The following is a 16,587-nucleotide window of genomic DNA, read 5'->3' as shown; positions in this document are numbered from 1 at the left end:
CTTTTATATAATTTTTTTTTTTTACAATATAAAGTAACAAAATTTGCATTGCATTTTGAGGTAATCACCATAATCTACATTTTATTTCAACAAAACAAATATATTTTTTTCTATTTCTATAACTTCTTCTTTTTTTTTTTCTTTTTTTTTTTTTTTTTTTTTTTTTGTCAATTATGTCTACAAGAAAATTTGAATCTGGGCATGAAAAAAGAAAAAAAAAAAAAAAAAAAAAGAATCTGAATTGGATTAGAAATTTGCAGAGATTGAATCTGAAACAATTTTTATCAACATGCCAAGTTTTTTGAAGATGGAAATCTTTTTAGAACTAAAAAAAAAAAAAATCTCATAACAAGAACTTTGACAAGCAAAAGTACTTAATATAGGGTAAAGCTCTAAAGTTACTTCTTGAAAATTAAAATACTTACAAAAAGCATGCTTTTGAGTGAATTCCATAGTGTTGGAAGGGGCTTGCCATGAATTACCTCACACTCTACTTCCACTAGTAGATTCTCAAATAGGATTAGTAAATTGGTCAAAAGAAGAGATAGGGTACTGTGTGCTGAATTTTTTAGAAATAAATTGGTAATTTTTTTTAATTAATTACCCAAATTGGATTTTCTTTGCCTTAATCAGTCAATTGTCTAAAGAAACATTGTTAGTTAACATTTTGGTTGATATATTTTTATTTAGCTCACCCCATTGAGAAAGATGTTTTGTTTCACATAGAATTACAATGTGTGTAATGCACGAAGGATATATTCAATCTTTCTGCCATATTTTTATTTTCAAATTTTGGTTTTTGATTTTCTTTTGTTATTAGAATGCAGAATATCAGGATATTGATTTGTTAATTTTGAAGATTATTCCTAAACTGATGCATTGTACTTTGTGTTCGGATTAATTTAACATAAGAGCTGAGTATAATATCTGCTAATCACACCTCTTTTTATGGATAGGTGTCCAACATTTTGACTGAAAATATAGTTGGGTTGGGTTAATACATGATACAGATAGTACTTAGATGGTGGTGTTTTAATTGTTAGTGTGAAACCTCTTCCTCACAACTTGAGTGTTTTCTTATTTTTAGAGTTAGCATCGGGTTATAACATTTAGCAAGAACAAGGTTCAAGAAACATGCCTTCTCAATCATCTGGTAACAAACTCTTACTTTTTCTAAAATTTTAATTGGCATTTTTAGCTATTGGTTACGTTTATTTATTCATGTTTTACATACTGATTTTTTGTTTTTGTTTCTACATACATATATATAATATTGTTATGATGTGATGTTCGAACAATTTATTAATGGGAATTAAAGACTTGGAAGTTTAGTTTTCAATTTCAGAATATATGTTTTACAAGTTTATTAATGCTTTTAAAATTTTCCCCCTTTTGTCCTAATGATATAGGTCTCTTTTATGGAAAAAGAGAGTTGATGGGAATGGGTGGAGTAGGTACAAAGAAAATAGGTATGTTTTTTTTGCCTAGCTAATTGAAATATATAAATCCCCTTACCATTGTAGTAGTGATGTTGGTTTTAAAATGACCAATTATGATAGGAAGTCTCTTTTCAGTTTATCTTAATCAAATATATATCTATACAAGAGGATTTCGTGATTCTAGATGATGATTCTTGATGAGGATGTTAATGTCAACGTTATGAGGATGTTGATGTTAACGTTGACTCTAGCGATGACGACTGATGATATTGATAATATGTTGATGCACTCAAATTAAGTCAAAGCACTTAGAATTGAAGGAAATTTAGAGTTGAAGACATACTATTGAGCATAGTGTCTAATTCTTTTAGTTACACAAATCTTTGGTCACTTCACAGTTCACACATGATTTTTCAAACAATGGTGTGTAATATGATTCATCTACTAGAGCTCTCTTCTTTTTCATCTCTCTAAACCCTAATTTTATCTGTGGATTAGTTTGAGCATTGACAGAGCTTCTGAAATGTTGAATCTGAAACAATAAAGAAGAGAGAGTCCACCAATAAGAATTACCCTACTTAGGATAAAATAAGCTTTCTGAGTGTCTTGGCTAATATTGGCATGGGAGATTTCTATAGATATGGACTTGTAGAGAGAAAGATATATAGTTGGGAGCACAAAAGTGTACGACAATTGTGAACCAACGATAGGGTTAACTTTACACTTAGATATATTTTGATTTAGCCCACCCCAATGAGAAATCTTGGATCTGCCCTTGCTCGAACCTCAATTCTCTGGTACATCAGAGCAAGAATTTGGATCTGAAGTTGAAGCGAACTGAGGATGAGAGGGTATTTCACCTCAAAAAAGCCAAAACATCGTTTTTCGGTGCCGTTGGCGGTTCAAAAGGGCCACGCACTCGCTCAACATTAGACATTTTATATGATCTTTGTTAATGTTGATTAATTGTAGATGATCATTTGGTTAGTTCAACGTTTTGTTAATGTAAACTTTGTATAGCTTGCAGATCTTACTCTCCCAGAAACTAATGTCTATCCTCTTAATCGATACAATCCAAGTGGCCCCATCCCTCACCGTCGCCGTAATTGCCATAGCGACTGAGGAAGAAGAGGAGTCCGTACCGGAGGAAGAGTAGGCTTCGCCGGAGGAAAAGGAGGTTTCGCCATCAACAGTGGCATTTACGCGATAGAGGCGGAGATTTCCCTCAAAGTCTTTTTTGGATGCTTATGTGGCTATTGCATTTACTACTTATACTGGGGTTTTTTTGGTGGAGACTTCAACCTCATTATACATCTATTTATAGTCACTCACCTGAAAATTTTTGGCCATTTATAAAAATCTTAATATTCTAGATCATACAAATTTTGTTTAACTATTATCCAAAATTCTAGAAAAATGTATGTTAGATTTTTTACAGTTCTATGAGAATATCTCTAAATGAAAATTGCAAGAAAAGAAATGAAACGAAAATTTTTTAAACACAGGTTAGTAGGAAAATTTTCTTTTCATAATTATTTAACTTTTTATAAAATTTTCCAAACAAAAAAATAGAAGAAAGTTTTGAATTCTCAAGAAAATTTTCTCAAATATACAATAATGTTTTTCTTTTATTGTAAGTTTTATTTTATTCAAATTATAATTTTTTTTTTTAAATAAAAAAATTAAAAATTAAAAAAAAACATAAAATGCTAATCGAATGAATGTTAAAAAAATTATTTTCTTAGGCGACGCAACCCCTTATTTAATATGTTGGTGGTAGGGATCGATTAGGAATCTGTAAGTGTGCGTATGTGTGTTGGGTTTAATACACCGATGTGGGGTTTCGATTTGGGGGTCAGCGGTGGTGTTTCTTGCTTCCTGCTGTGGTTGTGATGGCAAGGGTGTGTTGGTTGTTATGGGATGAGTATGGTGGTGGCGGTGGCTGTCACTGATTGTGGTATGAGTATGGCGGTGGTTGTCACCGGTTATGGTGATGTTGGCGCCGATGGCACAGATGTAGGTGGTGAGATGAGAGCTGAGAGAGGGAGGTATTGCTTAGTAATGCATCAAGGAAAATTATGTCATTTAAGTCTTCAGATTTTTTATCAATTAAATGTTGAAGGGCAATTTCGCCTTTTACCAATTTTTTAGGGGTTGTTTGGCTGGAATTTTTGATAGGGGGTGTCATTGTCTAAAAAAAGACTAACTTGTATCTCGGTGTTCTTATGACAAACTTCAAGAGGTGTCATTGTACTTTATCCTTTTTTATTTATTTATTGAAGATAAAAGAGTGTACAATATTCATAGGCTCGGTAGGAGATTAGGCCCAAAATCACAGAGCTAGCAACCTAAATTGAATTTATATTTTTCATGTTTTGTTAAGTAAGTTTAATTTTAAAACCAGCTATGTACATGAAAGCACGAAAGACATCTGTACATGTATAGCTTAGTGGGTCTTAATGTCTTATGTAAGGAATAAGGATTAATGTAAGACCCACCATGGATTTAGGATTGGTTTGAAAATTTGCTTTGTGTTTTGTGTTGGTATGGCGTATTGTAACTAGGCCATCAATGGATCGGATTCGGATCGATCAAATCTATATCTGATTTATTAAGCAAACAGATTATCAGATTCGGATTACTAACGGGTTCTCGGACTAAATGTCCCAATCCATATCCTATTTAGCTCGGACTCGGATCGAATTGGATTTGAATTCGAATTCGGATTGAAATCATATTTACTAACATATATAATTATAAAGTTAGATGAATTAGAGAATTGCTAATATACAGAATACTACATAATATAACTATGCGACCAAATGAATATAATGATCAATAATTAATATATATAAATTTAGTAATATATAACTAATATATATAACATTGATGAGAACACCACACTATTAGTATGTATATTATGAGATTTACTAGAATGTGGATGAGAACACCGCACTATTGTATATATAACATTATCAATGATTTTTTTTATTTTTTATTGGATTTTTGGGTTATCTCTAATACAATTCTAATAGGACCATTGATATAAATATGTTAAATTATTGATAAATAATTATATATATATATATATATATATATATATATATATATATTTAAAATTTTAATCGGATCGGATTTTTATCGGATCGGATCAACATAATTCATATCCGATTTGTTAAGCTAATGGATTTTCGGATTCGGATTGTAATCGGGTTATCGGATTTTTTTGTTCAATTCATATCTGACTAATCGAATCGGATTTGGATCAAGATCCGCTCCATTGACAAGTCTAATTGTAATGAAACAAAGTATTATATTTGTTTGATATTTTCTTGTTATAACTTGAATAGTATTGTGTTTATTGTAAAAAAGAGGCTCAAATACAAAATATTAAATTAGTATTTCTTAATGTTTTCTATTGTAACTAAAAACTGTTGCGGGAAATGTACCCAAAAATAATTTAAATCTCTAGAAATGTAATTTTTTTAATTATTTTACGACAATCAGAGTTGACAGGATCATTTTTAGATTTTTTTAAAAAGTCGGGATAATTTCCAAGTTCAGGAATTTCTCCCAGTTTTGCCGTTTTCAATAAAGGGCATTATAGACATTTCATATACATATACATATATGTGTATCTATATATGTTGGAAGATATTTTATGGGACATATAAGGCATTGCAAGGGATGAGTGAAGGCAATAAGGTAACTTGAGCATAAGTTAGTAATCCATGGATGAGTGACACTTGGCACCATTAGGCCTGTGGAATGAAAGGAAGACAAGCCTAAAACCCATAAGTCTTCTTCATTTTCGGAATTCCCTTTCTCTCTCTAGTCCTCTTCTCTTTCTATATATCTATATACATATATGTATCTACATGCTTTAAAGCCATTTTTGAGGGCCTTAAGGTGAGATTTGAGAGGAGAATAAGGAGAAGAAGTTAGAATACACATTGAGAGCTTCCATTTGACACAATTGATGCTAGGGCTTGGTGGATTTCGAGATTAAGGCTTGGCTAAGGGCTTGTTTGGCTAGAAGCAATTGAGGTAGGGTTTTTCTAAGACCATGTACTTTGTCTTTTATGGAGCATGATATCTTGAATTCTCTAATTTTCATCCTCTAATGCAAGGTTATGAAAATGATGATGATGTAGTGATATGAACTAAGTATGTTTAAATGTGACAAGTATAATTCTTTTCCATGCTATGTGTTAAGTGCTAACTTAGTAAAGAAAGAGTTAATTTCATGATGAGCATGTTGTGTTTAAAATATAGAAATTGCCTTATTTACGATTACATTGGGAAACATGCTATGGTGACGTTTAAGTTTCATAAAATGCCATGTTGAGACAAATTGCTAAAGGATGACATATTCTTGTGGTTATGGTTGTTTTAGTAGAATTGTCTAATTTAGAACATTGGTGCATATGCATGGCATGATAGGGAAAGGAAAAGGAGAAAGGGATATGAAATGAAATTTTTATAAAAGTAACCAGATTTCGCGAGTCCGGTACCAACTTTGACGGGAACACGTGCCGGTTTATGACACGTAAAGTTGATTACTAGGCCTAAATGGTCGTCGGTTTAGAGGACAAGGATAGCTAATCAATCTCGCATTGGTAAAGTCAGTTAGCGGTTTTCGGTGTGAGTCAAGGTCGGTAGAGACCAAGTTGGGGACATGGTGCATTGCATTGTATTTTTATGCATACTTGTGATAAGTTGTATATTTGTCGTGATGAGAATGATTATATGAGTTAAATGCTATAAAAACCTCTATGCATGACCCCTGTTCATTTTTATTCCCGTTATGTGTTTTGTGGCTCAAGGGAGTCCAAAGTTGACACCTTAGGCAACTTCTACTGAGCCCCTGTGCTCACCCCTTCCTTTAAAATTTTTCAGGTCTCGGTAAGGAAGTGGTTGATGACATTCCTCCAGAAGTATAGTAGAGGGTGATGAACCATCTTTTGTAATTTTTGTAAACAATGCGTAACTATGACGATTATTTTTTGTAAAGATGACGTTATCCGTCTAATTTTATAAAGTATTATAATTAAGACCTTAAGGGTCTCTAACTTGTAAACTTATTCTTTTGGGATGTTATTTGTATAATTTGGGCATGTAAGTGATAAGAATGACAACAACGTTTTCACCTTGAAGTTTTGGGATAATATGCAATTTAATGATGTATTTTGAGACATTATAATGTATGGATAATGTTTTGGGAGTGTATCTATATTTTCATGATTGCTTTGGGACAGGTTTTAAGTGTATGGAATTGTCATTTATCTTAAATTTTAATGTAGGAACTAACCAAAGCTTCCTAAGAAGCCAAATTGACTATTTTCTGGGCGATCGATTGATACCTTTCATACTTAGAAAAAATTGAAAAAAACCTCAAATTTCATGCTCTCGGCCCCACCGTTCGAGCTTGGACTCGATCGGTCGAGTTGGGCTTGATCGATCGAGCACTCGATTGTCCACTAGTTGTCAACTCATACTTCGAATGGCCATAACTCATTTGTTTCAAGTCCAAATTGGGTCGTTCTTTGGTCTAAACTAACCGTCTTGAAGTCAACTTTCCAATGATATCAATATCATCTTCAAATTCCAATCACATTGAGAGTTATAGCTATTTTAGTGAAGAGGTGTCGAAGAATCCTTCAAACTGAGAGTGGGTAAGTGTGGGAGATTATACCTATGGCCATTAGAAACTTATGAAAGGGACTGAATTGGTTAATGTGATGTTAGAAAGCCCCATTTACTACTTATAGTCAACCCTTCCCCATATTTTACATTGCAATGACCATTTTACCCTTGTGTGCCTTCGAGTCCGGGTAGGGACCCGCATAGCGATTTCGAACCTCCAGGTTAAGTCATTACAGGGTTGTTCTTGAGTATAAACTAACCGGCTCGAAGTCAGATTTTCAATTATGTTAACATCATCCTCAAATTATAATCACACTGAGAGTCATAGCTAACTTAGTGAAGAGGTATCGAAGAATACTTCAAACCGAGAAGGAGTATTCGTGGGGAAACTATGGATAGGTCCCCTAGAACTTCTTAGAATGTCATGAAATGACTTAAGTGGATTGTTAAACCTTATTTGACTTACTTGTCAAATTATTTCCTCTTTGATGTAAAATGACCATTTTACCCTTGTATGACCTCGGGTCAGGTTAGGACGCAATTAACAATCTGGAATCCCCGAATTTAGGTCATTACAATTACTTCTCCACAATGGGTAAGCAATAAATTACTAATATTTGATCCTTATGTATACGACTTTATTCTTGCAAGTAGTATTCTAATTCTTGACATGCAATTACAGAAAGGGTAGCAAAAGCAGTAGAAGGAAAGAATCACACAATTCTTATATTGGGGTGTCTTTTGGGTCTTATTCACAATACAATAGTGAGCTGGCTTTAGGGTTTGTCACTTTTGATTCCAATGTTGCTTGGATTGTATAAAAAATGGTTGATTCCAATGTTGCGGTGTTGCTTTTGATTCCAATGTTGCGAGGATTGTATTAAATATTGACTTATGCTTGTTTGAAACTTAAAACTTTTAAGTTGTTGTTGATGATGTAACTGACAGTATGAAACTGGTTATTTTTTTGTGCTTTCTCAGTAATAGATAATGCTTGTTTTGTGGTGGTATATGCATGTGCAGTGATAATATATAATGTTTTTATATGGTAAATGTATTCAATATAGGTCAATATTCCTTGCATCATTTTATTTAAAAAAAATAGTAAAAATAGATAACAAGAAGCATGCAAATACAACTATCTTCAAATACAAATTAGTTGTTTCAACAACTTGTAACCTTGAACCTTTAGCTTGTCTCTCTACAACCTCAGTTCAACACCAACCTCAATCAAAATTTGATATACAGGTGACTGCTTAACAGCAACAACACCATCGATAGTGTTACACCATTCCTACAAACTACATGTTTGAGAAGTGTAGTACAACTTTCTTTTGTTCTGATTTTTGTCATTATCTGTAACCTTCACTATAACAAAATTACGACAACAACAAATCTTGTCATATACTGTATATAACATTTGCTCCTACCTTCGCGAGTTGTATTTACGCTTAATTGAGACATTCGTTTATATATATGTTTATATATATATATATATTACATAGGAAAATATAAGTGGAGAATAAAGAGATTTGTGTATCACAAAATAAAAATTATAGTGGTCTATTTTCAGCACTTAAGCTAGGGTATTTCAGTCTTTGCATCTATCTTAATTTCATGCTTTAGTCCTAATTTATGTTTATGTGTATTTCAGGGCAATAAAGTTAAAATGAGCTAAGAATGGTCCATTAAAGCCTCTTTGGAGTCAAGCAAAGACATTCAGAACAAGTTAAAAAAAATGGCAAAAAGAGGTCGCAACCCATTGCTCTTATAGTGTGTTTATTCTTCAAAAGCGGTCAGTCTCGGGCCTTTAATGATGTTCTCAAAGATGAAGAAGCAAACCAACGAGCCTAGGGCCAAAATGGAGCTAAATAAGGCTTAAAGAAAATTTTTAACTCTTGGGGGATCGATCCCCATGATTGGGGATTGATCCCCCAGGACTTGACAACATTATAGGATTTTCTTATTTTTGGCTTATTTTTGTAATTTATGGGCTTTAATAGGGTTTGTTACTTAAGGTCCAGTGAGCCATTAGTTTAGGGTTAGTATTATTTTATTTAAAGGAGTTTTTAATTTATTAGATTTTTAAGTTTTAGTTTTATTTTATGGGAGAAAAGATCACGTTCTCTTTGAGAACGAGGCGAAGGTTAGAAGAGAGGGAAGAGTGGAGGCACAAGTTTTGGGAAGAACATCTACACACTCATCTCTCTAGAGCTTCAAGGAAGAAAAAGATGGAGCAAAGCATGGAGGAGGATCTTGTTGACACCTTGACCCACCACAACCATGATGGGCTAGATCTCCACTTAGGGCTTGGTTAAACTCTAAGTTTATGTATTTTTAAACCCTTGGATTTCTATTTTTTTGGGGAGATTAATATATTGTTGTAGTTGATGTTATGGCCTTGTGATTCCTATTTACAGGCTTGATTTGACAAATCATGGCACGTGTTGGTTTAATTCTTTCATTAACTCTATATGTTGATTATATGTCTATGTATAATTAATTTAGTGTTATGCTCTTGATTAGATGTTAAAGATTAATTCTTTCATTAATTCTCTATGTAATTGCATGTCTATGTGTGATTAGAGAATTATACTCAACACTAGATTCCATTGTTATTTGGGTTTAGTGATGGCCATGGCATAGATTTTATTGGATGGGATTGCTGATTAATTTGATGGGTTATACTTTATCTTAATGGGTTATGCTACAAATTAGTTTACTTGTCATTAGGTAGAGAATGCATTGCTTGAATTGATAATCCACACTTATTATATGCAAATTTCATTATCCTCTTGATTAATGTATGTTCTCATTAGATGCAATTGTGGTTAGTTTGATGGAGTATGCTTAGGCTTGATGGGTTGTTCTATTCCCTAGTTTACATGTCATTAAGTAGACAATTCATACTTACATTTGATAATTCATGCATACTTGATTGCAAGTTATTTTAGTGATTGAAACTATATTTAAGTTGCAATAATGTTCTCCCCATTAATGAAAAACAAGTGGTTAATTGCATGAGTTCAGTGGTGATGCCAATAAACCCTGAGAATTTTCTTCTATCTCTTAAACCCTTATCTCTAGTTTAGTTTATTTTCATTGCATTTTAATTTAGTTGTTCACTAGCTTAATCAACCAACCATCTCTTTATTTTCTCTCTCTTATGGTAATCACTTGTTAAAACCAATTGCCTTATTTAAATCCAAGCCAAAGGTCTCTTGGGTTCGATCCCTTCTCATTTCATACTACATAGTATAAGTGTCTAGTGGTTTATAAATTATAAAATATAATACCCACTTGACATTAATTCTAAACCTAAAGTGTTGTGCATTATTTTGTGCACACGCTCGGGTTGTATCAATATATATTAAATAGGAAAATATAAGTGGAGAATAGAGAGATTTGTGTATCACAAAATAAAAATTATAGTTTGCTATTTATAAAGCTGTAATACCCCAATATTTTAAAGGATTTATTAATTGGGATTAATTACTTTTATTTTATTTTTAAATGATTTGTTTGATTTAATTGTGACTACTTGCTTTTATTTTATTTTTAAATGATTTGTTTTATTTAAATTAATTGTGTAGATTAATTGTCTTGTTTTAATTAAATTATATTTCGTAATTATATTTATTGAATTGATATGGTGTTTAATTTGTAGAATGCTATGAGTGAATTGTTTATTTGATTTGTGTGTATTTAAGTTTGTGTGATTTTATTGTGAATTATTTGTATTTAATAGGTTTAATTTAATTTAATTATTTTATTTATTTCAGTTAAATGGTTTAGGCTTAAGAAGAGTGGGATCAATGGATGTAGTCTTGGGCCTGAATGAAGCCTTATTGGGTTAATTAATAAAGACCCATGATTATGAAGATATTTAAATAATTATCTTTGCATAATTACATATATATATAAATATGTATATATCCTTCCATAATGATTATATATATATAATTAATAATCATTATGGAAGGATATATATATATTTGTATATATATATTTATTGATTTATTTAACTAATGATTATTTATGGAAAGAATATATATATATATTTATATATATATTATATAATATATGTGTATATATATTTATTATTTTTATTATTTTATTTTGTAATCATAATTGAAAAAGGATTTGGATTTTTAATATATATATTTATTGATTTATTTAACTAATGATATATATATGTATATTTGGATTTTTGATTTTTATATATATATATATATATATATATATATATATATAATATGTGTATATATATTTATTATTTTTATTATTTTATTTGGTAGTCATAATTGAAAAAAGATTTGGATTTTTAATGTGCATGAATATATGCATATAAGACTTTAGGGTTTAAAGGTTTTCACGTTAGAAAAATAAGAGAGACATAGAGAGAAAAAGAAGAAGGGCTAACAAAGAGGAGACCTGATCAGAGAAATAGGACGTCGGATTTGGATGAAACAGGCAAGTTCTTCTCTACTTCTCCTCTTAGAACTCATAACCTTATCATCATGATTATTGAAATTATATTTTTATTTTATTTATTAAATTAATTTATTAATCAGATTATATGAACATGTTTATTCTTTACAAAATTATGGATTTAAACATGTGAATATATGTATGTATTGTTTTGATAATTTAAATCTTGTACGTGAGGTTAGGTTAATTAAATTTTAATTTCTGAAATTTTTATAGTTTACTTTAACTTTGTGTAGCATGATTAATTAAATTAAATAGATCTTAATATAATTACATGTTCATATATGTCCAAAAATAATAAATTAAGCTTTTGGGATTTTTCTGGATTTTTCAGATTATTTTTAGAATTTGTTTTATATTTTTAGGAATATTCTGGAATGTATTTGAAATTATTTTTATAATTTTTTTAAATTAAATATATGCCACTGTTACATATCGACGTAACAAATAGGAAGCTGTAATTTAGTGAGTCGCGGAGCGCAGCACTTCAGTGCGCCTCAAATCAGGACCTTAGGATGGTCCTAATGATATTCGGATATTCCAGTGTGGGCGTGTGTATGGGTAGAAGGTGGACACACTGATCTAGGCCATTGGATTGATTTAATCTAAATGGAAGAATCTGGTGTGGTGGATGTCAGTGCGCAATAGATCTGGATCGTTCACCAGGTCAAGTCAATGAAGAAGTAATCCAGTGAGATGCAGCTCACTAGAACAAGAAGAACTAGCCAACCAGAAGATGCTACGTCAGCCAGATGAGTAATCAGGCGTGTGGGCAGTGCGTGAATGCGCGTGTGGGCGGGTGAAGACTCGTGGCTTCTTACGGAAACTCGTGGAGGAGCGTGTAATGGGTCTAGGCACGTGTGGCGGTGCGTGGGGGCACGTGCGAGGGTGTTTGAGGTCCTTGGAAGTTCTCAGAATTAATTTTTAAGTTAAGGTTGAAAACAACCATTAGAGGATGTGTTCGTGGTGTTTTGAGAGGCATAGAGTATCACTAGGGTATTTAATGTGCGTATATATATATATATATAATTAATAATTAGGGATGGAAAGAAGTGTGTGTGTGTGTGTGTGTGTGTATATATATATATATATATATATATATATATATACATATATATATATATAAAGCACCTTCCATAATAATTCTTGATTATTAATTAAAATTATATATATATATATATATATATATATATATATATATATAAAAAATAATATATGTGTATATGTATATATTATTTAAGATGATTAATTATTATTCTTATATTTGGTATATCTTAATAGGCTGGTTGTTAAATTAAGTGGTATGTTTATAATATGCATGGAATGCCTATGTATCATTTGGTTTATGGTTAAATTAGTTTTAAGATTTGGTACATGGTTGAATTGAAGGCATGGATGAGTTGCCAAAGGCTTAAATATATGGCTTTATTATTTTTGAATAAATTATCAATATAGGAAGCATGGATGAATTGCTAATTAAAAATATAAATAAATATATTTATAATGGCATCGCTGAATTGCCATTTCATAGTTAAATTGTTATGTGTTAGATGATTACAATTTTGTTATTACATGTATAGGTTGGATTATGATTAGAATAATCTAATACTTACAGGTTAGTGTATTATTTTTTTTATATATTAATAAAATAATATTAGTGGAGACATGGATGATTTGTTAAGGCCTAGATATTGGCCGTGCAATTTAAATAACTAAAAATCATTATTGGCTTTTGGATTCAATGCATTAATCCTTTAATTGTAATTTATTACTTAAATGATTAAATTACTGTTTAGGATGGAATTAAAAATAGGTGAGTTTCTTTTTAAAAGAAATATATATTGGTGGATTGGTTTAGTAATGATTATTAATTAATCATTGGTTAATGGTTTTAATAATTTAATGAACCTATTAATGGATAAGATTATTGAATTATATATAAGTATTTATATATGTGTATCATCGTACATTAAAGTTAAAACTTTATGAGGGTTGGTTTTGGTATAACTGATTTGTTTATTGGTTTTCAAAGACTTGGTAGAGAGAATTTGCTCGTGAGTTTGACCCACTTTATTTTTATCTTTCAGGTTAGTAGAGGTCCAAGTCTCAAGGTTAAGGATCCACACTGGAAGACTTATCTATTCTTTCGGTTTATTTTAAATTAGGATATTATTTCTTTATTTGACATTATTAATTATTTCTGAAATTCCGAATAGTGACTTTTGGTTTAGGAGTTCTTAAGTTACGAGATTCTTGAGTTATAACCATTGGAAAGTTATTAGTGGATTTATTATTTATTAGTTATCTTCAGCATATTATTTATTATTTATTTCATTTTGTAATCTGTATTTGTTTAAATACTTTAATTGTTTTGATATCCCCTTATTTTGTGCGCGGACTTGATCAACCCGTATTCTGAAATTTGGGGGTATCACAGTTGGTATCAGAGTACTTTAGGTTCAAGTGTCCTTAGGGTGTCTTTCGTTATGTGAATTCCGCGTTGTGTACTCTTTTATTTAGAGTTTAAGTTTAAGATTCATTATATTCCTTTACTGTCCGTTATAATCATTCTAATGTCTATCTTTCTGTGTTAACAGAATGGGTAACGCTAGAAGAGGATGAGACATGCAAGGAAACAGGCAGCAAAGGAAAACGGCATGTAAGCAACGATATCTCCTACAACGTTAGCGAGTTGCGGAAAAGCAACAACTGCCTAGGTTTCAGGAGGATAATGATCAGTTGCACATCGAGCAGGAGGAAGTACAGCATATTCAGGAGTCTTAGGATCTGGGCTACAATCAGGGCAAGGATCCAGAGTATTCTCCTCATATAAATGACCTCATTGCTCGGGCTATAGAAACAAGTGTAACAGCTGCAGTTCGGAATCAACCACAGGTTTAGCAGGCACCTATACTATCACTTGCGGTTCAGACAAATCCTTGGGAGAAAGCTATGAGTTCTTTCACAAAGGGGAGCCCACCTAAATTCTCAGGCTCCACCGATGCAAAAGTAGCTCACCAGTGGAAGAAGGGCATCGAGTAACATCTTTGCATGGTTTAGTGCACGAAGGTTCAAAAACAGATATTTGCTAACTTCAAGCTTGTCAGGGATGCACTCCAGTGGTGGGAGTCAGTTACTTCTGCAAAGAGAGGACTTTATTAACCTATGATCAGTTCAGTGCTCGTTTCGATGAGAAGTGCTTTCCATATGCGATCAGGGCAGCTATGAAGATGAAGTTTTTTAACTTAGGGCACAGGAACATGTCTATAGTAGAGTATGAGCAGCAATTTACAAGTTTATCACTTTTTGCTCTAGAGGAGGTGGATACAGATGTAACGACCCAAATCCACTGGGTCCGGATCGTTAAACGGATCTTTATCCGACCCAAAATCATCCAAGGGCAATATGGTCCTTTCACGTTAAATTTATATATTAAAACCCAACAAGGACAAAATGGTCATTGCTATAAGTCTAATAGTATGAGATTCAAAGGGCATAATGGTCACTTATTTATGTCACTTAATAAATATGATAGAGTTCGGGGCAATATAGTCTTTTCTGTGATTAAAAAATAATTATTGAATTTTATTGGGTCCTAATATAAATACCGTAACTTTTAATAAAAGGATAATTAGGGAAATTAAACAAAAAATGTATGGAACAGGAACCAGTCGACGTGTATGCATTACACGTCAACTGGTTTGGGTCACGCACAGTGACATTGCCCACTGCCAGATACCGGTCAACGTGTGGGAGGCTACACGTCTACTGGTTCAGGTCATGCACAGTGAAATGGCTAATGCCAAGATACCGGTGGACGTGTGGGAGGCTACACGTCGACTGGTTCAGGTTATCCGGTCGACGTGTGGGAACTTTACGTCGATCGGTTCTTGGTTATCCAAACTCGAAATTCTTCACTGTCCGAGATACATCAACATTGATAACCAATCACCCTACACACCATACCCACGTACATATTTGAATACATTTTAACATCTAATACATTAACAACAACAATATTAACATAATTTACAACACGTTACACGAAATACACTAAAAGATTTAGTGTAAATAAGTATAATTACAATTCCCCAATGGCCATATACAAAATGAAACTAAATACTTCACAAGTTGCAAAATGATACACTTTGGGTCAACACTTTACAAAATGGGGCCTAATACAAAAGGTAGCAAAAGATACATTCTTCTAATACAAACTAAGACTGTGGTGGATTGTCGCCCGCCATTTCTTTTCCCAAACCTGAAAATGTTAAAAAAAATATGGGGTGAGCTAAACGCTCAGTAGGAAATGTCTAAGATACACTTCTTGTGACCCCGTGAATCCACGTAAGAAAATGGGATCATTGCATAGGGGTACATGGCAATAACTACAGCGACAAGTAAATAACAATTGTCACCCAAACACATACACACCATATATTCTAATGAAGTGCAATGTCATGCAATGTCACTCCCTATATCCGAAACATTTCCGTTTCAACGTTCAAACCTTTAGTATAATCCGACCCAAGGCACCTCTAAGGCGTCACGAAAGGAGGATTGACTAACCATCCACGACCACAAGGCACCTCCAAGGCGTCGCATCTGGCCTGGTTAGCTCAACTAAACTCCCCTATAGATTACACTAACACCACAGACCACTAGGCGCCTCCTAGGCGTTAGGGTTTTTGCAAACACTTTTAGAAAACCTTTCCCAAAACAATTTTCACTTGTTTTAAAGACATTTTCCCTTTTTTTCTATCCCAATGAATGCATGGAATGTTTCATACTTAAATTCATCAATTTAACCATAAAATTCTCACACATGCTATGTAAAGCAAATTTCTAAACTACATAACTAAAATTCTCATTTAACATCAATTTTGCATAACAAGCATATAAGACATGGATTTAACTTCATGTAAGCATGTTTCAATACTATAAAACAACTAACAATTAGTCACATATAGTCCATACCTATCATTTAAGCAAATTTTACAAGAATTTATAC

At 32.3% G+C, this 16,587-nt stretch overlaps 1 long non-coding RNA gene across 1 annotated transcript; it reads left to right on the top strand.

Moving 5' to 3' along the window:
• Window positions 1-1,093: 1,093 nt before the first annotated feature.
• LOC132294512 (uncharacterized) lies at window positions 1,094-1,933 on the top strand. Its single transcript, XR_009478103.1, has 2 exons — window positions 1,094-1,153; window positions 1,410-1,933. It is a non-coding gene; the product is annotated as an uncharacterized LOC132294512 (long non-coding RNA).
• Window positions 1,934-16,587: the final 14,654 nt, after the last annotated feature.

Source organism: Cornus florida, unplaced genomic scaffold (genome assembly GCF_030987335.1).
Source record: "Cornus florida cultivar Cherokee Brave unplaced genomic scaffold, ASM3098733v1 CherokeeBrave_3.0.0_Hap2_Chr02, whole genome shotgun sequence".
Classification (NCBI taxonomy): domain Eukaryota; kingdom Viridiplantae; phylum Streptophyta; class Magnoliopsida; order Cornales; family Cornaceae; genus Cornus; species Cornus florida.
The sequence above is the reverse complement of the archived record's forward strand: the minus strand, read 5'-3'. Positions and strand labels throughout refer to the sequence as shown.